Source organism: Octodon degus, unplaced genomic scaffold (genome assembly GCF_000260255.1).
Source record: "Octodon degus isolate 3935 unplaced genomic scaffold, OctDeg1.0 scaffold00091, whole genome shotgun sequence".
Classification (NCBI taxonomy): Eukaryota; Metazoa; Chordata; class Mammalia; order Rodentia; family Octodontidae; genus Octodon; species Octodon degus.
The window spans coordinates 6781275-6803376 of record NW_004524667.1 but is presented as its reverse complement, the minus strand read 5'-3'; the positions used below and the strand labels follow the sequence as shown (position 1 = coordinate 6803376).

The 22102-nt window shown below is 40.3% G+C and overlaps 1 pseudogene; it reads right to left on the bottom strand.

The window, feature by feature from the left end:
* Window positions 1-9852: 9852 nt before the first annotated feature.
* Window positions 9853-22102, bottom strand: part of LOC101588384 — a 34656-nt pseudogene continuing 22406 nt past the window's right edge.

The window sequence follows — 22102 nt, the reverse complement described above, 5'->3', positions numbered from 1 at the left end:
TTCATTTTTCAGTAATGTAGGAAGAGAATACTTTTAAGATCATAGGAAATTACTGTAGTACAGTATAGTTAAGGATTTGTGTGGTGAACTGTCAGAGAAAAGAAAATCAACTCTGCCCACGCACAGAGTAGGGGTGCAAGCCCTGTTTCATGGATGCCACATGGCAACAGAAATGCTGCAAGCTGACTGGACCCATATCTGAATTGCCTGCCAGAAATGTTCATCATGGCTAAAAATAACATAAAATAAAATAAATAAGCCAGGTAATTCAACTGGGAATGATCAGTCTCCTAATGTTGTCTAGACTTCTTGAAGTAAACTATCCACTAGAAAGTATTACTTTCTGGTAATTATGCTTCCAAAAATGTACACGTTTTCACAATTTCTGCAAAGCCATAGTAGTACGATGGAATGAGACAAATCTAGGGCATCAAAGTTTTATTAGGCAAACCCAAGTCATTGTTTCAATAAAAAAGACTTTTCTTTTTTAATTTATGTATTCGGTACAGGATCTCACTATGCAGCTTGGACTCATAGTGATCCTCCTGTTTTCAGCCTCCCCAGCACTGAGATTATAGGCCTACACCACCACACCTGGTCTCAGTGGCCAGCTCAGTGCACCTGGGGGTGGGGCAGTGTGGCTTGTGGTGCCAGGGATCGAACCCCCTGGTCTCATGCACTTGCCTAAGCAGGCACTTAGTCTGCTGAGTTATCTTGCCAGCCCTAAAGAGACTTACTGAACACACACTATACGCCACATCAATATAGGTGCTGGGGATGCATCAATGCAATGCCAATCAAAATTCCTTCTCACATGAAGATTGTATGACAACAGCTAGGAGGTACAACAAATGATCAATAGAAGAATATGGAACACAAATTCAGATAGTAAAACGTTCCGTGAAGAAACATAATTTAGATCAAGGATATTCAGGATGCACACAAAAAAGGGGGGACATTTAGGATAAGGGGAAGATCTCTGAGGAGCTAACAGAAAACTGAAGCCACAGATGATGCTACAGGACAGAGGATGGAGTGTGTGAATTGCCCCGAGACACAGGCTAGCTGTAGACCCATTAGGGCAGCAGCAGGGTGAGGAATGGGGAGAGTGGTAGGCAGGCCCCAGATTGTATCCTAGTTTGGAAAGCTCGTGGAGGTATTGAAATAGAAAAGTAATGTGACCCGGGCCACATTCTGAGAAAAAGACTTTGGCGTCTGTGTAGGGAAAAGGTTCAGTGAGACACAGGATGTGAGGGAAGGACACCAGTTAGGAGACTCCTGCTAGAGACTGGGCAAGTGACACCGAGTCTGACAATGGTGAAAAGTAGGTGACTTTCAAATACGTTTCGAAAATGGCACTGGAAGTTAGTGCTGATGAGTTGGATAAAAGATGTGAGAAAAAAAATGAGAGGAATATTGTTATGGTTTGTGTCTAAATGTCCCCCCAAAAACCTCATGAAGTTATGACGTGGGCTTCTAGAGTTTGTGATTAATTCATGATCCAAGGCTGGGATTATAGGTGCGGGTGACACACCTGCTCTGGGGCAGTAGCTTGAATACAACATTAGGGAGGGAAAGAGGCTGCTGGGGCTGGTGCTGCTCCTCCCTTTTGCCCTTGCTGTTTCACTGTTTTCCACCACCATGAGCTGCCGCCCTCTGCCTTGTGCCGCTCTGCCTTGGAGCCAGCCGAGTATGGACTGAAACCTTCACAAACTGTGAGCTAAAACAACTTTTCCTTCTTAATTCTGGGTGTTGGGTATTTTGTCCTAGAGATGAGAGAAAAACAACAAAGACAAATATGAATTTTCTCTTCTATAGGCATCAGAATATAGTCACTAAAATTTAGCTGCATAAGAACATCTATAGCCAAGATATGCCTATACCTATACTAAGGTGGAAGAGTTGAAGTTTATGAAACAACTGCTTAACCCCAAAAGAATCAGTGAGTTCAATCATTGGTTACCAAATAAATGTTTGAATGGACTCTATCATTTCCTTCAACAAGTTTTGCACATAACCAACATCTATCTATCTATCTATCTATCTATCTATCTATCTATCTATCTATCTATCATTATCTATCATCTATTTGTATATCAGTTATCTATCTATCTATCTATCTATCTATCTATCTATCTATCTATCTATCTATCTATCTATCCATAACTGCTACAGTTTGAATGCCTGTGTCCTTCAAAATGCCTGTGTTAGAAACTTAAACTCCAAGGCAATGGTGTGGAGAGGGGGCTATTAGAAGGGGATCACTTACGAGGGCTCTGTCTGTTCTCATGGATGAGATTAGTGTCTGATTTAGTTACTCTTTATTGCTGGAATACAGTACTGGACACCCACAATTTAAAAGAAGAAAGGTTTGCTTAGGCTTATAATTTGAAGAGATTTCCATTCATAGTCCACTGGCTCTGAGACGGGATGGCACTGCAGAGGGCATGGCAGAGGAGGAACAGCTCATGGCATGGTAGTAGAGATCAAAGAGGAGGGAGGGAGGGAGGTGGATCCCTCCAGCCACCCCCATGACCACTTCCAACAGTATCTCACCTCCCAACATCACATTTAGCTATAAGCCCCTCAGCAGACTAATCCACAGATGAGTATCACACACCCATAATCCAACCACCTCCAAAGCCCCATCTATGAGCTCATGAGGCTTGGGAGGGACATTTAGGAGTGAGCCATAGTACTGTCTTTATGAAAAGACTTCAGCGGGGAGGATAATAGTGTACATCTGTAATCCCAGTATCACAGGAGGTTGAGGCAGAAGGATCCAAATTTCCAGCCCAGGCAATTTAGCAAAACTCTGTCGCATATTTAAAGTAAAATAAAATATAAAAATAAAAATAAAATAAGCTGAGACTGTAGCTCAGTGGTCCCTGGGTTTAATCCCCTGTACCACAGAAAGGGTGTGGGGGGGGTGGGTAGGTGTACATGCACTTCAGGGACAGTGTCGCATTTCTTCTTTTTGCCATATAAGGACATAGCATCCTGCTGTGTGAAGACACAGCATTTGCCCCTTCAGGCGGTCACAGAAATCAGAGTCATCCTGAAAGCAGGGAGTAAGTGGTTACCAGCAATGAAGCTGCTAATGCCTTGACCTTGTCCTTCCAGCCCCCAGAAGAGTGAGAAACAAATTTCAGTCCTTTATAAGTTACCCAGTCTAAAGAATTATGTTGTAGTAGCACCTGTGGATGAAGATACCAACCTTCATAGCCAAGTAGGAATCTGTATTTGTGGTATTCTAGGTCAGATGGCCTAAGGGTAGAGATTTTTAGGGCCTAGAACTTAGAACTTTGGATGAAAATAAAAATATTGCAACCATCTAGATTTTCCAAAATATTTAGCTAAATGGCTGTAGTTTTTTCTTTCTTTATTTTTAGCTTTTCAATTTTTATCCAAAAATACAAGCATGGCCATGATGTGAATGCCATCCCGAAAGGGCAAAAGCATATCAGCTCCCTAACGGCTACCTTACATGGATTACGCAGACGCCAGAAAAGCACCCAGGATAGAGAACCGGACATAAACTGCACTGGGCAAGAACATCAAGCATACCGTAACACCCAATAAATCTGGAGAAAATATTCATAACGGCAAATAACACACATAAAACCAGATGCTAACTTTGAAAAAATGAAGAGATTCAGATGCCTTGCAAGAAATAAAGCAGTCAGTCCTCAAAAATGGGCAATGATTTTTAAAAGTCATAAACATATCCTACCTGGTTTTTTGATGCTACTCCTTCACAGAAATCAAGTTAACAGTCACAACATTTGATATTTACGATGTCAGAGAACCTTCACAAATTTTCAACAAAGCATAGTATTGTGGGAGCATTTAACTCTCTATGGATGATAGATGAAGATGCTGCAGCCAGGCGAATGTCCTGCCTGTGGCACTTGAACAAGTTGGCAACAGCGCCAGGAAACAAGCACAGTGACAAGCTGGACAATTGGGTGTGGGGGAGGTGCTAAGTGCAAACTCACTCTAATCACTGACTCATGCATTGACTCATTCAGCTACATCGCTCCCTTTGGCATAACTTGCATGAATTTTATTTTCTCCTACTTCGGCAACAGAAAATATTTTTATACTAATAACACATTTGACATAATCAAAGCAACCCTACCTTCAAGAAAAGCAAATAAGATGAAAAACCAAAGAAAATCAAAATTTCGAGTGTCAAGAAGTAGAAAAATATATTAAGAATGTTGATTGTAAGCATGACTACATATGTGGATTCAAGTACATAAACTTTGGCATGGTACAGTAGTGGGTAACATGGAATGTCATCAAACTTTTATAAATTATGCCTTCAAGGAATCAAAATGGGGCTGTGTATGCAAAAAATGTATACACTGACTGATGCAGAGCTAGAAGAAGGATTCTAACCAAAGGAACAAGATAATTAGAAAAACATTAAAATATCTTTTAAAAAACAATGTATTTTAGGCAGGACTGTTGTCAGGGATATTGGCACATTAACATGGCTTTTAAATATTCAGAGCAATCTGTTAATAAAATCATCATCCAGAAAGAACTTTCTTAATTATAGCAAAAAGACAAAACAAAATCTGCACTAGGGTAGAGAATCCTCCAGACCAAGAGCTGAATGAAATGACAACGTATGCTAAGCTTTCAAGGTCAACAAACAGCTCAACCAGGCAAGAAGTGACCAAAAATAGAGGCAGCAGACTTTCATCAGAATGGATGAAGAGTTTCTAAAATACATATATTTTCTTTGTATTGTTGATTCATTGGGAAACAATGGAAAAGTTACACATACACACAAACTAAACTTTAGAGCACTTTTGACCGAAAGCAAGCAATAAATGTTCTTTCTCCCTACTGCCAAAATGTCTGTCAGTTCAGAGAGAGTTTGCCTACATAATGCCAGACATCTGTGCAAAAGCTGAAATTTTTGGTCAAGGATTTTAATGTTTAGTAGACACAGTGCCAAACATCTGGGTATTTGAAAATTTCTAGATAATTGACTGATTTTTAACTTTTCATACAGATGTTCAACATCAGAATTAAATATCACCTTACTAGTTAAGTACATATGCGATGTAACAGTGCTCACATACATCATAAATATTAAAAAATTGGTTGAAAGCCATATATACAAAGAGAGCATGGGCTTAAAAGCAGAATTTATATGTGTGCCCGTAGAAAAGGAACCCACAAGAAAACACAATGAAATGTTTATGGTGAAATGTTTACAGATTATTCATTCATTCTCTGAGTGATGAGAGTGTTCTTGATCTCTATTTTATGTATAGATTTTCAACTGTTTCTAATGTTCTTCAGTAAAACATGGATTGTTTTTATAAAGACAAAACATTTTAATTGTGACTAGGTAGTGTCAACTAATTTGGAAACCAAAAGAGTTTAAATTACTGCTTGGCACTATCTGCAGCACAACGGTCACTATGAATACACTAATAAGTTATGCTGGTTTTAGAAAAGCAAATGAAGATTAAATTAGCAAATATGAAAGCTCTGGAAATCCAATGACACATGTGGCTGGGAACAATGGGCCTGGCAGGTTTTCCTTCACCGAATTGACTGGAAGGTTTTATTTTGCACACATAGCAGTATTCACCTAACTGGCACATTCACCCTTCCAAGGCTTGGCATATAAATGTTAGTGTCCTTCTCCTGACGCATAATCCAAATTCCTCATTTTATAGGTATAGAGACGGAGGCCCAAGGACATTAAACACCAGGCCTAGGATAGTGTTCAAGACTAGAACAAAGGACCTGTCTCCGGCTCAGGATGTTTTCTTTTAATGTATTTAGTACAGGGTCTACAGGCTCTCACTACACAGATCAGACTCATAGTGATCCTCCTGTTTGCAGCCTCCCAAGTGTTGGTATTACAGGCAAGTGCCACCACGCCCAATCTCAATCGCTCTCTCAGCATGCCCTAGGGGATGGGGCCGACATAGCATGCCAGTCCCTGAGACTGCCTAAGCAAGCACTTTAATCCACTGAGCTATCTGGCCAGCCTTCGGGACTTTTTTTTTGCTAAACAATACTCCAAAGTTGTCCTAGTCGCAAACTCCTCACTTATGAGAGCAGAGGAAATATTTGCATATAAAAATTCATTAATATTTTTAAGATAGAAAATGAATATAAATATAAAGTATTATTTTAGAGCTGTGTGTGGTGGAACATGGCTGTAATCCTAGCACTTGGGAAGCTGAGGCAGGTGGATCACTGCTGGTTTGAGGCCAGCCTCTGACACATAGTGAGTTCAAGACCAGCCTGAACTGCATAGAGACACCCTGTCCCCCAGGTCCCACAAAAATAAAATAAAACATTTTTTGTTGTCTCTTTGTATTTTATCAACTCTGCTATTCAGTAACTCCTGGAAAAATTAGGCATGATTTCAAAGCATTTCCAGCAGAATCTGAGTCAAATGTAAGTGCCTTCCCCATCCGAATCTTAACTGTTCTGAAATTCTTTAAGAAAGCAAGTGTTCTTCAGATGATCCAAACAATCCCAAATTAAATAAAGAACAAATGGCAAAGTTATCTGGAAGTGGAAAATCTGAGATCTCTTTCTTAAAGTAACAACCAAAGAAAAAAGGGTGATTTCTTTTAAGCCTTTGTAGAAAGCAAACTAACCATAATTCACTGATGAATCCCATACTTTTGAGTCTTGTTAATCTTTAAAAGCTGTTTGATAAACAACACTTAAAGTAAAAAAGCAAACAGTGTGCTTTTTAGTTTATTTTAAAGTTCTTCCCAAAGTTCAAACAAGACAACTAACCTAAAAAAAAAACAAAACAAAAAAAAAAAAAAAACTAACAGGAAAACAATCTGGAAAAAAAAAAAAAACCCTCCAATGTCTGAGAAAATTTAAAGCTAGGCAATGTAAGAATATGAGTTGGTAAAGTTTTCTGTCCTGCCAATTCCCTTTTCAATACAAGAGAAGAAAGAACAAAATAATCATTTCTAGACAGTGAGTCTTATAGTCAAGCTGCTTAACTCAACCCTTTAGAACCAGGCCCACAAAACACTTCCACATTATAAAGAATATCACAAAACACATGTTTCACTGTGATTTGGAAATGCCCTTAACTCTTAACCCTTCTAGGATATATATATATATATATATATATTTGCTCAAGTTATATGTGAAAAGAAGCAAGAAGGCAATTTATAAATACGTTGTCTCTTCTATAGATTTAACTTTTTTTCAAAGAATCTCTTCAAAACCCTGGGGCTGGGGTCACAGTTAGTATGCAGGTTCATTACTGTTCATATATGTGTAGTGTTTACATTTCAAAAGCATTTTAGGGCCAGTCAAATAGCTCAGCGAATTAAAGCGCCTGCAAGCAGGTACAGGGGCCAGGAGTTCAATCCCCAGCCGGCCGTTCTGGACCTACCCTCCCAGGCCGTGCTGAGACCCCAATTGAGACTGGGCGTGGTGACACATGCCTGTAATCCCAGCACTTGGGAGGCTGTATACAAGAGAATCACTAAGTATTCAATCTAGTAGTGAGACTCTGAACATCCTGTAGACCTCTCCCTAAAATACAAAAAATAAAAAAATTTTAAAAGGCATTTCATCATTAACTTCATAGCTGCTCAGCAGAATATTGATCTTGGTGGAAAAATGGTCTAACTCATGGAAAACTCTGTCTCTATGACCACACCAGAAGGTAGAACATGCCGCGTTTCTTTGTCTGTTCTACACACAGAAGGCTCACTGTGTGTCCCAAACATCAGTAAAGTCGGCAAGAGTTTTGTCTATCTTGTGGAAAGCTTTCTTGTCATTGTTGTTTGGGGGAATCTTTGTTTACTGGCAGTGAAAGCAGTATTTTAGGTTAATTTTGTTTGTTTTGTTTTGGAATCAGCTTGATTTGTCAGAAAGGGAAAAAAGTTGATTAAAAGAACTTTGACTCGAACCTGCCGGTGTTCTGAGACCGTGTAGCTTATGGTCCGGAACCACCATGGAGACTGAGCAAAGGCGCCCTAGGAGTGGGAGGGCACAAGGATCAAGGCTTCTAAGCTTCCTCAAAGACAAGTCAAGTAGCCAAGCCACTCATTCCAAGGAAAGTTTACAGTCAAGTTTGGACAAAAAGAGCAGCTTCATTCTTTGCACAATTGCTACTTTTGCATCCTGTCAGTCACTCTCTTCTCGAGAGCAGTTGGAGTTGCTGAGCTGTCAGGAGCGTGACGTGATTCCTGCGAATTGACTGGGTTCCAAAACCTCATTATTGGAAAACTTTTCCACTTGATGCTAAATATAGGGTATTACATAAACACAACGTATTATAGGTCAAATTCTGTTACCGTAAATGCAAAGAGGCTATCCAGTTTGGAGTTAGAAAAGGAGATTGTACTGGAATTTTAGAGTATACATCAAATCTGATTATAATGACATAAAACAAAACTATTTTCAAGTCCTGGCCAATGGACAATGCATTTCAATTGTCAGAAGAAAATCCTTCAGAGTTCTTCAAAATGAGAGGGTCCTTATATGAAAGAACGAAGCCTCCTTCATTTTATCTTGCAGTATCTCGCCTCCTAAGCTCATGGTAGTTAGGTACTTATTCCTGTCACATGCAGAAGGAATGGAGTCACATGCCTGATGACATGCTCCTCAGTGCTCAAAGCACAACAGCCTGTAAAATTTTCCATTTCTTGCTATTTGTCTCTTCAACTGGATCACAAGGTCTTTCAGGCCCTGGCTGGTGCTTTTACTTCTGTGTAAAAATCACATCATTAAGTCTAAAAGGGCCATGACAAAAGAGAGGGGACAGGAAGGAGAGAGAAGATGGTGTGATGAGTTGAGGCAGACTAGATCCCTCAAATCTATGGAGACTTCAGGCGATTTGTCTCCACAGACAGCCACTAGGTTGAGTTATTTTGCAGTGCTAGTTTTGAACTGAGGGCCTCGCACACACGAGACCACAGCTCAAACACTGAGCTCAGAACCCTCCACCACCAGCCTGAATTTTATTAAACAAGAAAATCTCGCATTCCATACCTGACTTAAAGAAGAGGGTGAGGGTGTGGCTCAGTAAAAAAGAGCTTGTCTAGCATGCATGAAGCCCTGGGTTTGGTCCCTAACATGCAAAAATAATCTTTTTAATAAAAAAAAATAAAGGAAAGAAATAGACTTAGTATGATCTCTTACTTATGAACAGATTAGTTTATAAACCTGAAGCACCTAAAGGCATCTTCCCTGAACAGGACTAGGAGTTCACCTTCTTAGTTTTAGGTGCAGGTCAATGTGTATTGTATCTGTCGCCTTTTATATGGCATGTGTCCACTTCTTCTCCACTGCACATGTGAAGGAGACAGGCCCTGTCCGTGCAGACCTCCATGAGGGCTTCGGGGGACCATGGGCAGCCACTGGGCCTTCCCCTCCTTCACTGACCCCTCACTCTGGCAGTGGGCCCGGGTGAATGTAGCCTAAAATCTAACACCTAGTTAGGGTTTTCACCACAAAAGTTTAAGCAGTAGACTCTGTTCCACGCTTAGCATTTTTGTTTTCAAGCTCCAAGCCCATTCCCGAATGAGTATTAGCCTCATAGGCTCCTCTGTCTGAAAGTTCTACAATGAAATTTCTGGGAAGCTGAAGCAGGAGAATCACAAGTTCAAATGCAGTGTGCATAATTTAGTGTCTCAAAATAAACAACTTCTTTAACAAGCAAGGGGTATAGTTCTGTGAGAAGCCTTGAGTTCAATCCCTAGTTTAAAAAAAAAAAAAAGTTTGTTTTATAGAACAAGAAATATTGACCTTCACTCATCAAAGAGAATCTTTGGAATTTCATCCTGCATAATATCAGATTAAGAATACAGACCCAACTTTTTGCACCTCTCATGCTAACAAGTACCCCTTGGAAAGCTGGATCTTGACAAAGTTGTCTTTCTCTGCAATGCACAGCTCCTTGCCTGCTCTGTCACGTTCCTTTCCTGTACTTACTCCCTCCTCACTGCCTGTGGAACACAGTGGTCTGAAAATTAACTGTCCAAAGTGGGACACACTGAGACTTTTTGTTTAGTTTACAGGGGTTTTTTCCTTTATAATTTAAAAAGTTAAAGTGGAATTTGCCCCTTTTCTGCTGTGCTTGAGCCTGAAATCCTGATTTGTCTGCACAGCTTGTGGCATCGCCCCAACACCATTTCTGTTTGTGACTTTTGAACACTTTTTGTTTGTGACTTTCGATAGGAGTGGCTTAGACGGAGGCTGAAGCAAGAGGTTCACTATGAGGTCAAAGCCAGCCTAGTCTTTGTAGTGAGTTCAAGGTAACCCTGAATTCCAAATTGAGACCCTACCTCAAAAAAATAGAAAGTGAACATAGATGCTTTCCCCTCACAAAAATAAATCTAAGTTACATAACAGCTACCATTTTAACATGCACAATGTAGTGGTTTTTACTACATTTAGTGTTGTGCAACTATCACCTCTTTGTAGTTCCAAAACATTTTCATCACCTCTAAAGAAGACAAAACACACACTAGTTTCGTTCTCTTTGGATGTGCCTATTCTGGATATTTCTCATAGCTATTAAGCAGGCTGTTTGTACTGGCTGCTTTCACTTAGCAAAATATTCTCAAGGTTCATTCCAGTGATAGCATGAACCAGTATTTAACTCTTGTTCGTCGCTGGATAATATTCCATTATGTAGCTGTATTACTTTTATTTCTCCCTTACTCAGTAGATGAACATTCAGATTAGTTCTCCCTTTTTGTTATTCCATAACATGGCTATAAACATTCATATTCAAGTTATTGTGTGAACTTACATTTTCATTTTTCTGCTGTATACCTAGGAAAGGAAGTACTATATCAAACAGATACTCACATTTATCTTACTGAGGAACACCACACTACTTTCTGCAATGACAACATAATTTTCTATTCCCATCAGTAATTCATGAGGGTACCAATTCCCCCACATTGTGTGTGGTGTGTGTGTGTGTGTGTGTGTGTGTGTGTGTGTGTTGCTGAGGATGGAACCCAGGATCTTGGCACTGAGTTAAACCCCCAGTCCTTTTTATTTTTTTATTTTGCTACACAATTCACTAAGTCTCATAAATGGGCTCAAGTTTGGGATCCTCTTGCCCCCTAGAGTGCCAGAATTACAGGCATCCTCAACCATCTGCAAGTCTTACCTTCTGCTAAGAAAATCAGTGTGATAAAAACAAACTTTTGTATTCCCCATCTGAACCTGTGCTAGTCTCCCACTGGAACCCCAGATCTCCTGTCCGCTCTGTTCCCTCTGTTCTTGTTCCCTGAACTCCAGGCTGGATAGATCCAGCCAACAAGCTCTGAACTCTTCAGGATCCTGCTGAGGCCAGCCTGTAGGACTTGGGGTGTAGCCAGGAGGAAGAGGGGACTCACCCTGGAATCTTTCCCTGATCCTCTGGTTTCTTTCTTTAGATGAAGTCTCTTGCCTTTTCCCTCTCCTATCCCTTCAAAACCTAGAGATGATAACAGTTTCACTGACACTAGTGCTTCCATGCAACCTCTCCTTACCCACACCTTTGAAATTAATCCCTTTTGCAAATAAACTCCCCCTGGATTATCCTGACTCAATGTGCCATCTGTTTACTCCTGGGATCCTAACTGATAGAAACCCTAACAGGGCCCAAAAGTTTGGTAGGTGTTAACACCTAGCTGTTAAATAATTAATTAAGAATAAATGAGACAGATGTTTCTGTTTCATCTTACTTCCCCTGACAATTATTTGGGCAGAGGTGAGATTTCTTAAAAAGGCCACCCAACTGGTGAATTCTATTTGCAGTTAATGTATTTAAGGACATTGTTTTCTGCGCACCCCCAAAAAATTATACAAAGACAATTTTGTGTAAGGACACAAGAAAGAGATGTTTACATTTTTTCTTATACAATATAAATGGTGCATGGTGTGTGTGTGTGTGTGTGTGTGTGTGTGTGTGTGTGTGTGTATCTGCACCATTTCAAAGAAAAAGGACTTTTGGGCCATCAGAGGACTTAATTCACAGACACTTCTTTTAGAGGACTAGCTCTCTTCTCGCAGAAACAAGATGCCCATAGCTACTCGCTCTACACAGAACAATAAAACTTTCTTTTCACTTTCATCAAGAATTCTCTTGATCATCTTGTTTTCTAGAGGACAAGACGAAAGAAAAAGAATTGAGCGTTGGTCTGTTTTGTCCTCTTTTTTGCCAGAGCCTCTGTTAACATGAAGAAAAATGTGCATTAGAAATAACAAGTATGCCTCTGCAGCTTCCCCTTGCTAACAAATTTGGGTAAAATGAGCCTCTCAAAGACGAGTGAGGATCAGCAATACAGACTTAAAAGATCAAAGACCAAAGAACTGGTGATCAGTTCAGCAAGCACTGAAAGGAAAAATGAAAGTGGGACATAGGCCCACTCTCAACCAAGGATTAGAAGATCTAAAAAAAGTTGCTTCAAAGGAAGAGTTGGTAGAACATCTTTCTGGTGGATTCCCAATGAGTCAGACCATAAATCTCTTGGATGGTTATCTGCCTGGTCACAGTGGGTGTGGCCACCATTATTCCACTGGATACAATTCCCAGAGCTTTCTAAATTGGGAGCTCTGTACATGATTGCTTTGGAAAACTTTCCTTCAAATTATTGCCTGCGCCTGTCACGACTTGTCCCAGAGCAGTCAAACAACTGTCTCCAGTGTGCCTTTTGCCCCAGTCCAGCTGTTCTGGCTTTGATGAAATAGCCTGTGCTCCTACTCTGGTCTGCATCATGAGGTAAAATGACAGGCAGGGGGCTAGAAGGCTCGCACCCAACATCCTACTTCAGTGACAATGTGTGAGGTTGTTTTCCTCAAGTAAATATGCCTCTAATTACACTTTCCTCAAAGAATAATTCTCCATGATTGCCAAAGAGAAATTCAGTCTTAATTAACTTTGTATTAATTTTCCTGTGGATTCTGTAAAACAGAAATCATCATCACTCCAGCATATTTGAATTTCCTATATTGCCCAGATTTTAAGACAATTAAATGGAATTTTTGATTTGATCAAATTAGGGGGAAAAATTGGGAAACTCAGCATTGTTCATCAGCCAGGGACTTACATCCTAATGACATGACAATAATGAATGATTTGTTGCATTTCATGCATGATTTAGTGTGGACATCAAACCTTGACAATTACAGAGGGAAAGATTTGTGGAATGGCATATCTTCTTATTCTTTCATTTCTTATTGCCCCTTTCTTCTCATAGAATTCAGATAAAAGCAATTTCTTTCAGAAAAGTCAGTTTAAGTAGATCATCCTACCAGATGGAAAAACTGAGTGAAATAGATAAATAGATCTGCTAATGAGAACACTTCCTGGGGGCCTCAGGGGAAAGGCAGGGTGGAAAAAAAAATCAGATTTGGGGAAGAATAAATTTAGTGAAGAAAATAGAAGGGATTTAGGGCTGGGTGTGGCAGTGCAGGCCTATCATCTGCGCTACTTTTGAGGCTGATGCAGGAAGATTGAAAGTTCAAGGCCAGGGTAGGCAATTTGGGGAGACCCATTTCAAGGCAAAATTGAAGGGAAAAAAAGGAGGCAAGGGACGTAGCTCTGTGATAGGATAATTGCCTCGTACATGTGAGGCCCTGTGCACAATACAGTTACCCCCTTACCCCAAAAGAAGATGTAGAGAAGAAAACAATAGATTTAAGGAAGAAAACAAAAACACACTTCAGCCAAAACCATCATGCAATGATGACCCAAGAACAAGAGCATTGGGAAACTTGGTCCAAAGCTGTACAGAAGGAGCTGTAAGTATTGCAAAGGGGAAATGAAAGTGTTAACCACTGCTGGGAATGGGAGAGTGTGCATTTCTAGACAAGAACCTGCAAGCGAGCCTCCTCCGTAGTTCTATTCTTTCACAGCTCTAGGGAAGACTCTTGAGGGCTAGTGTGACTTTGGAGCTATCTGGTGACCCAATTGATGCTTAAGCACTGGGCCCCGAACTGATAACGAGGGCTTGGCGGTGGTCTAACTTGCTGTCCTCTAACTGAAGGGCTGCCATAGGACTGAGGAGCAGAAATAGCCATGTGGAGGGTGGAGGCTGCCTTGTCTGAAGAGCTTTTTGTCTGGTGATTCAGTGACTAAAGATAATATTTGTTTATCTTGTATGTTTAACTTGTGTCTTGTAATCCAGAGAGCTGAAGGAAAAAAAGCAGAATTACAAGTAAGTTAGTGAACAAACCCGTAGGATAGGGTATAATTTCTAGGCATGGGAAGGGCAGGAAGAACCAAATCAGCAGTTAGGATAGAATATATTTTTTCTGTCCTTTTTCCAACCCTTCCAGTAGGATAATTTTACAATTAAAGTGCTGATTGTACAGTAGGATTTGATATAAACTTATGCTGTATTCATGGAAGCAACTTTATTTGAAATACTTTCTCAAATAGAGATCTACCTTCTTACAGAGTTAAATGATTTTTTAAGTGAAATAAAATAAAACGTGAAACCATTCCAGAGGTGCTCAAACACTGGGAACCTGACTGTGGAAAGCAATAGGACTCAAAACTCGAGCGTCATGCAGTCATCAAAATGTGATTAAAGAAGCTCAATGAACATGGCAGGTAATTTAAGAGAAAGCTGGGCAGCCAGAGATGTCTTCAGCAGCACATGCAGGGTCTCTGAGGATAAAAGACAGACGCTGTGATGCATGCTTGCAACCCCAGCTACTGGGGAGGCTGAGGCAGGAAGATCTCTTGAGCCCAGGGGCTTAAAGTCAGCCTGGACCCTGGGTTCCCAGAAGGAGAAGCCATATGTTATGTCACACAGCAGTGGATTTCTCCTCCCTGAGATCAGCCCCTCCACTGTCTCTCGTTACAGCCTAGGCTCAATATTATTGAAGTAAAGCCAACAGCAAGTTAGCAGACCAGCAGGGGAGCAAATTGATTATGCAGTTAACTGTGGAAAAACTGAAATTCTTTATTAAGGGAAAATGAAATACAGTTAATTTATGCTTCAACGGAGTCTTTCCCCACGTGGCGTTTACTCTACTGGTTCTTTGACTTTGCTGTGAAGCTGTAACTCAGCCAAAAAAATGACAGAAGCTTTACTGACTTAAAAATAAGGCAGGTTCTGAGTCCCCCTCCCCCCATGATGATTTTTCCAGCTACAATTACTGTAACGCACTCATTACAGAGGATAACACGGCAGGCAAACAGGCAAGAAAAAAGTGTGGTAGAACAGTTGGCAGGATGGAAATCGAAAGCCTTCGCCATCTAATTTTAAACAGTATTTATAGAGAGCACCCAGAATACAGCATCAATGTCTCACACAGAATTGCTTAAGTAGTAGAAACATTTACTGAAGTTGTTAACACAGCTGGTGGACCCTAATAAGTGAAAGAAATTAATAAAATCCTAAATTTCAAAGATGAATTCAAGGTCAAGAACATCAATTTAGTGTGATTTTTGAGTTATAAAAGCTTTCTGCTGAGCTTCCCTTTCAGGATGAAAACTAAACTTAATGACTTACACACATGTAGCTTTTCAAAGATATACAGTATATGTTTTCCTATTAATACGTAAAACCGCCCCAGGTTCAGAGAAATTACTATGCTGTCTTTTATTTTGAGATAATTGTAGATGCTCATATAGCTGTAAGAAATGCTATGGAGAGATCACACATGCCCTCTGCCTGGTTTCCCTCAAGGATGGCATCTTGCATAATTATAGTGCAGTATCAAAAGCAGGAGACTAACGTGTGTGTGTGTGTGTGTGTGTGTGTGTGTGTGTGTGTGTTTAGTACAATGCACATGCGTAGACTCATGTAGCTACTACCACCAGTCAGGGTACACAATGGCTCAACCCTAAAAGCTCTTGTGCAACCCCATACAGCCACAGCACCTCTTGCCCACAGCATTTCAACCCTGCCAACCATTCAGCTACTTTCCAGCTCTGTAATTTTGTCATTTCAAAGTAGTATGTGAGTGAAATCATACAGTATATAACTTTTTGAGGTTGGCTTGTTTGTTTTGGTTTTTTGAGACAGTTTCACTCTGTAGTTCAAACTAGCTTTGAACTCACTATGTAGCCCAGCCTGGTCTCAAACTCACAATGGCCCTCCTGCCTCAGCCTCCCAACTTCTGGGATTAGAGGCATGTACCACCATGACCACTACTTGGCCTTTTCATTTAACATAATTTCCTTGAGATATATTCAAATTTGTTGTGCCTATCAATATTTTGTTCTTTTTTATTGCTGAGTAATATTCCGTGATATGGATACGCTACAGTTTATTTACCCACTGAAGGATATTTGAATTATTTCCCCTTTGGGATGATTACAAATAAATCTGTTGAAACATTTGGCTACAAGTTTTTGTACGAACGTTAAATTTTCTTTTCTATTCAGGCATGGTAGTGTATATCTGCAATCTCAATACTGTGGGAGGTTGAGGTGGAAGGATCACAGTTTCAAGACCAGCCTGGGCTACACAGTGAATTCAAGGACAGCCTGGACTACATACAGAGACTCTGTCTCAAAACAATATTTCTCTGGGATGAATGCACTGGACAATTTCTCTGTCTGTCTGTCTGTCTGTCTGTCTGTCTGTCTCTCTCTCTCTCTCTCTCTCTCTCTCTCTCTCTCTCTCTCTCTCTCTCTGGTATCTAGTTGTCCCCCCAAAGCCTCCTGCAGTCATGGGGCAGGCTTCTAGAGTGTGTGATTAATTCATGATCCACTGGGATTATGGGTGTGAGCGCTGCTGGGATTAGGGGTGTGAGTGCTGCACCCAGGCTGGGACGGAGAGCCTGAACGCAGTTTAAGGGAGACAGCCTTGCTCTCTGTTGCCATTGTTACTGCTCCTCCTCCTTTTGCTCTCTGCTCTAAGCTGCTGCTCTCTGTTGTGTGCCCCTCTGCCTTGGAGCCAGCTGAGTATGGACTGAAACCTCTACTGACTGGGAGCTAATAAACCTTTTCTTCCCTCATCTTGGGTGTCGAGTATTTGTCCTAGCAATGAGAGAAGAGTAACTGAAACAGTGTGTGTGTCTGTGTGTCTGTGTGTGTGTGTGCGTGTACGTGCACATGTGTGTCACACACTCACTTACAATTGCAATAGTTTCCTTGCAATTCATGGTCACCACCATAGCCAAGGTATATATTATCTTTTTAGTAATAAAAATGTAGTATTGTACATCCTTAAGAACAACTTGCTTGACTATTTGTTAATAATTCCATATCTGTCCTTTAGCTTAACTATTTATTGAGCATGCAATACAGCATTGGCACAGTGCCACCAGGCCATGTGCCAGCCAGCAAAAAGAAAAAGCAGGGCTAGCCCACAATCTGGCAGATCAGGGCTCGCGCTCAGCCTCCCGTGGGCTTGCGCAGAGCCAGGCAGCAGGAAATATCGACGTGCCCAAGGATACTAAAAGTGTGTTTAAAATAATTCACAGTACAAAGGGGCTAGGATGGGCTGCCTCCCAACCAAGGCCCCTTCCCCCAGTCTCAGGCTAAAGGGAGGATGCACTTGGTGGGAGTTTCTGCTCTTTCTACTGGAAGGCAACACTGTTATAGCTAGATGACAGACAGATGATAAGTACACACTTGCTGCAAATCATTGTTCCAAGAAAATAAGCACGCCTTGGGCCAGGACGCCTAATAATACCAGGCATTGTACGAGGCCTTAGGAAATCATGGGTAACTAGAACACTGGCCCTGACCTCAAGGCTCGTGAGGATATTAGGAGGTTGCTTCTTTCTTAAGGAATGCTCAGTTTCATCACCCACTGAACACACAGTGATGTTAAGCGACCACAGAAAGTCTTACGTGGCTAGTGGGGCACACAGCAAAGGGAAGATTATAGCGGAAACATACTTTGTAAAGGGGAAATGCAAAGGCCAAGAAATCTATGTTTTAAACTAAGGAAGCATTTGTTAAAAGCTTTACAAATGTATAAATGGGGGCAAGAGTTTGGGGAATTAGTAAGCAGTGGCACTGGAAAGTAGCTTTGTTCAGACTGTCACCTTCAGAGCTAGGCCTACTTTTGGCCTACAGAGTTTGGGGCAATAAAAAGCTAGTGAAGCCTTTTAAATATGATGATAATGTCACAAAAGTTTGTTTGAAAATAGACTAGCTCTGTGAAGTTTATATTAAAGATATGAGGACAAATTACATTTTATAAACGAGTTTTAAAGAAATTCACCCATGAAAGAAAAACTAATTGGTGGAGAGTAAAGAGATTCCAAGTCCCTTGAAGCAGTTCCACCCTTCTATCCCTCCGCCAGTGTGAGAGAAAGTGACCCAGCTCAGAGGAGAGGTCACAGCTTCACAGGGAAGACTGGACATGAACATAAACAAAAACGAACTAGAGGAGTACAGGCGAAGGCACAGAAACCAGAAAAGGAATGAATGTCCATGAGCCCAGCTATCTGAGTGGGGATTCCTTACAGGTTCACTTTCCAAGTGAGGAAGATGGGGTGGGCCATGCAGGCAGAAGAACCAGTGCGCACACCAGAGGTCCAGAGGTGGACACACGCAGGATGGAACCAAGCGGTTTGTCTGAAGCCAAATGTACATTCCCTTACGAGGTCCAGAAGGGGCCGGGGAGATAGCGCAGTAGAATAAGCGTCTGCCTGGCAAGCGCAGGATTCTGAGTTCAATCCGCGGTACAACAACAACAAAAAAATGAGGTCCAGAAACATACACACAGGTGTGCAGAACAGCACAACTATTACTACCTAAAGATAGTGATTGAGTTAGAAAATAATCTTAAGGAATAGAATGATTTATTCTAATGGTGTTTGTAAATAGGATCACAAATCCACTTCTTCTACAGCAATTAACCACTAAGAATATATGCAGTGTATTATTTGTTGAAACTGTACTTCCGATTTGATTTGAAACTGTCTCATTGCTATCTGTTTATCAATAAAACTTTGAAAAAAAATTTAAAAAAAAAGAAAAGAAAAGAAGTAGAACACTGTGCCTATTGTAGTAAAAAATAGTGTCTTTGAGAAAAACCTAAAAATATTTACGTTTTCTATGTTTTTCTTAGTAAAAAGGATTGTATGGGGCTGCAAGTGTAGCCCACTGGTGGAGCTCCTGCCTAGCATGTATAGCACCCTGGGATTGCTGCTCAGCAGAGCAAGAAAAAAAGTTATGATGGACAACTTACGATGTGCTTTCATGAATAACAACTTCTGAGACAATGCCATTCCTTTTACTGCGAGAAGTGTATGATACTGCGATGCGGGGCGCTGAAGCCCTACCTTGAGTCATCCTCATTTAGGAGCACTGTGCTAGGCACAACTGTGGCTCTGAAGAGCTCTAGAGAGCGCCGTCCCCACACGTTGGGATCACTCTCCAGCAGGAGTAACTGGAAGAGTGGCTCCAGAAGACTTCAAGACCTGTTGTTGCTTCCCAGTCTTTTACTATTTAATTGCTTGGCCAGCCTGGTGGCTTCTTTCTATTGGTGTTCTCTGGTGGTGGTCATTTTCTCTTTCTAATTGATCCTTCAGAGAATTCTGAAGAGCTGGCTTGGGGGTGATGAATTTCTTCAGTTCTTCCCCCCACCCCCGAACCAGGGATTGAACTCAGGCCCTTGCACTTGCCAGGGAAGTGCTTATTCCACTGAGCCATCTCCCCGGCCCTCTTCACTTCTTTGTCAAGGAAGTATCTGATTTCTCCATTGAATTTGGAAGGTAGTTTTATGGTGTATACATCAATCTGGCTTGGAGGTTGTTCTAGGGTGTGAAATACCTCACTCTAAGCTCTCCTTGATTTAAGGGTTTGTGTTGAGAAGTCTACCATGATTTCCTTTCCTTTATAGGTGGTCTGTTTCTTTTTCTAAACTGCTTTTAATATTCTGTTCTTGGGCTGAATTTCTAGAATCGTGATTATTATATGGTTTGATGCAGATTTATTTTGGTTATGGCTGTTAGAGTTCTATAGAGTTCTATACACTTCCTTTATTTGTATGTCACGTTCTTTATCCATGTTTGGGACATTTTCTGCGATTATTTCTGTGAAGAATTTTTTATGGCATTTGTGCAGTCTTCAGCTTTCTCATCAACTCTGATCAATCTTACTTTGTTCTTTGCTTCATCTTGAAGCTGTTGTATTGATTTTCATGGTCTCTTTCTATTTTTAAATTCTTTTTTTTTAATTTTATTTTTTTAAGTTCTCTTTCTTTTCATGGTTGTTACCCACAGTCCTGTCTTTCAGATCTGATATTCTATCCTCTCCTTCATTCAATCTGTTAAGTAGGTTTTCAATGGAAAGTTTAATCTCCTGGATTTCTGTTTGGATCTGTTTCATGGATTCCATTTCTTTCCTATTTGGGGCATTCATAGTTTCCACAATTTTTTTTTTAGTATTTTAGTAAAGGGTCTACAGAATCTCACTACACAGATTGGACTTGTAATAATCCTTCCTGTTTTTCAGCCTCCCAAGTGCTGGGATTACAGGCATGCACCACCATGCTCAGTCTCAGTCGCTGTCTCGAGGTGATTTAATCTGCTGAGCTATTTGGCTGGCTCTTCCATGATTTTTGTAAGCTCTTCTATTATTTTTTATCTGTGTCTGCTCTAATATCTTGCATTTTGATCAAAGGAGATTGAAGAGGATATCAGAAAATGGAGAGATATTTCTTGCTCATAGACAAGAAGAACCAACATAGTAAAAATGGCTATACTCTCAAAATTGTTATACAGATTTAATGTAATCCTAATCAAAATGTCATTAGCATACCTCATAGAACTAGAGAAAATATTCCTAAAATTCATTTGGAACCAGAAGAGACCTAGAATAGCAAAGGCAACCCTAAGCAACAAAGGAAAGGCAGAAGGCATCACAATCCCTGACTTGAAATTATAGTACAAAGTACTGTGATCAAAATCACAGTACTGGCAGTACTGGTACAATAAAAAAAAAAACTTGATCAATGGAACAGATTAGAAGGTGCAAGCACAACTACAAATACACCCAGCCAACTTATCTTTGATAAAGGAGCCAAACATGTTCATTGCAAGAAAGATAGCCTCTTTACTAAATGGTGCTGGAAAATCTGGCTTTCTATATGCCAAAATTAAATCTAGACCCATATCTATCACTATGCACTAAACTAAAGTCAAAATAGATCAAAGATCTAAATATTAAAACAGAGCCAGAGAGATAGCTTAGTAGAATAAGCGCTTGCCTGGCAAGCACAGGGTCCTGAGTTCAATCCCTGGTACTGCAAAATAAATAAATAAATAAATATTAAAACAGAAACACTAAGTCTGCTAGAAGACAGAATATGTTAAATGCTTGAAGATGTAGGTAATGGCAAAGACTTCATGAACAAAACCCATTCACACAAAAAAAAAAAAAAAAACAAAAAAAAGCTTGAAGATGTAGGTAATGGCAAAGACTTCATGAACAAAACCCATTCACACAAAAAAAAATCACACAAAGAATAAAAAACTTGGGTATCGTCCTATTGAAAAGCTTTTGCACAGCAAAAGAAATCAATAGAGTGAAAAGACAACTCACAAAGTGAGGAAACCTTTTGGCTAGTTGTTTTTCAGACAAAGGACTAATATTTAGAGGATATAAAAATTGAAACAAATCAGATAGTCTAAGGTTAAAGACCTAATCCAGAAATGGACATCTGAGATAAATATATACTTCTCAGATGAAAAAATACAAGTAGGAAATAAATATATAAAAAATGTTCAAAATCACTGGATATTAAAGACATACAGGGGCTGGGGAGATAGCTCAGTATAATAAGTGCTTGCCTGGCAAGTGCAGGGCCTGAGTTCAATCCCCAGTTCTGAAAAAAAAAAAAAAGACATACAAATTAAAACAGTGTTGAGATTTCATCTCACCCCAGTAAGAATGGCTATCATCAAGAAGTCAGCCAATAACAAATGCTGGAAGGGTTTTGGGAAAAAAAGAACACTTCTTCACTGTTGATGGGAATGTGGACTGGTACAACCACTGTGGAAATCAGTGTGGAGATTCCTCAAAAATCTAAGATTAGTGGTCCCATATCACCCAGCTATTCTCCCTCTAAGTATCTTCCTAGAAAAATTAAAATCATCACAGCATAGCAAATCCCATGTTTATAGCAGCACAATTTGTAATGGTCAAATCTTTGAAACA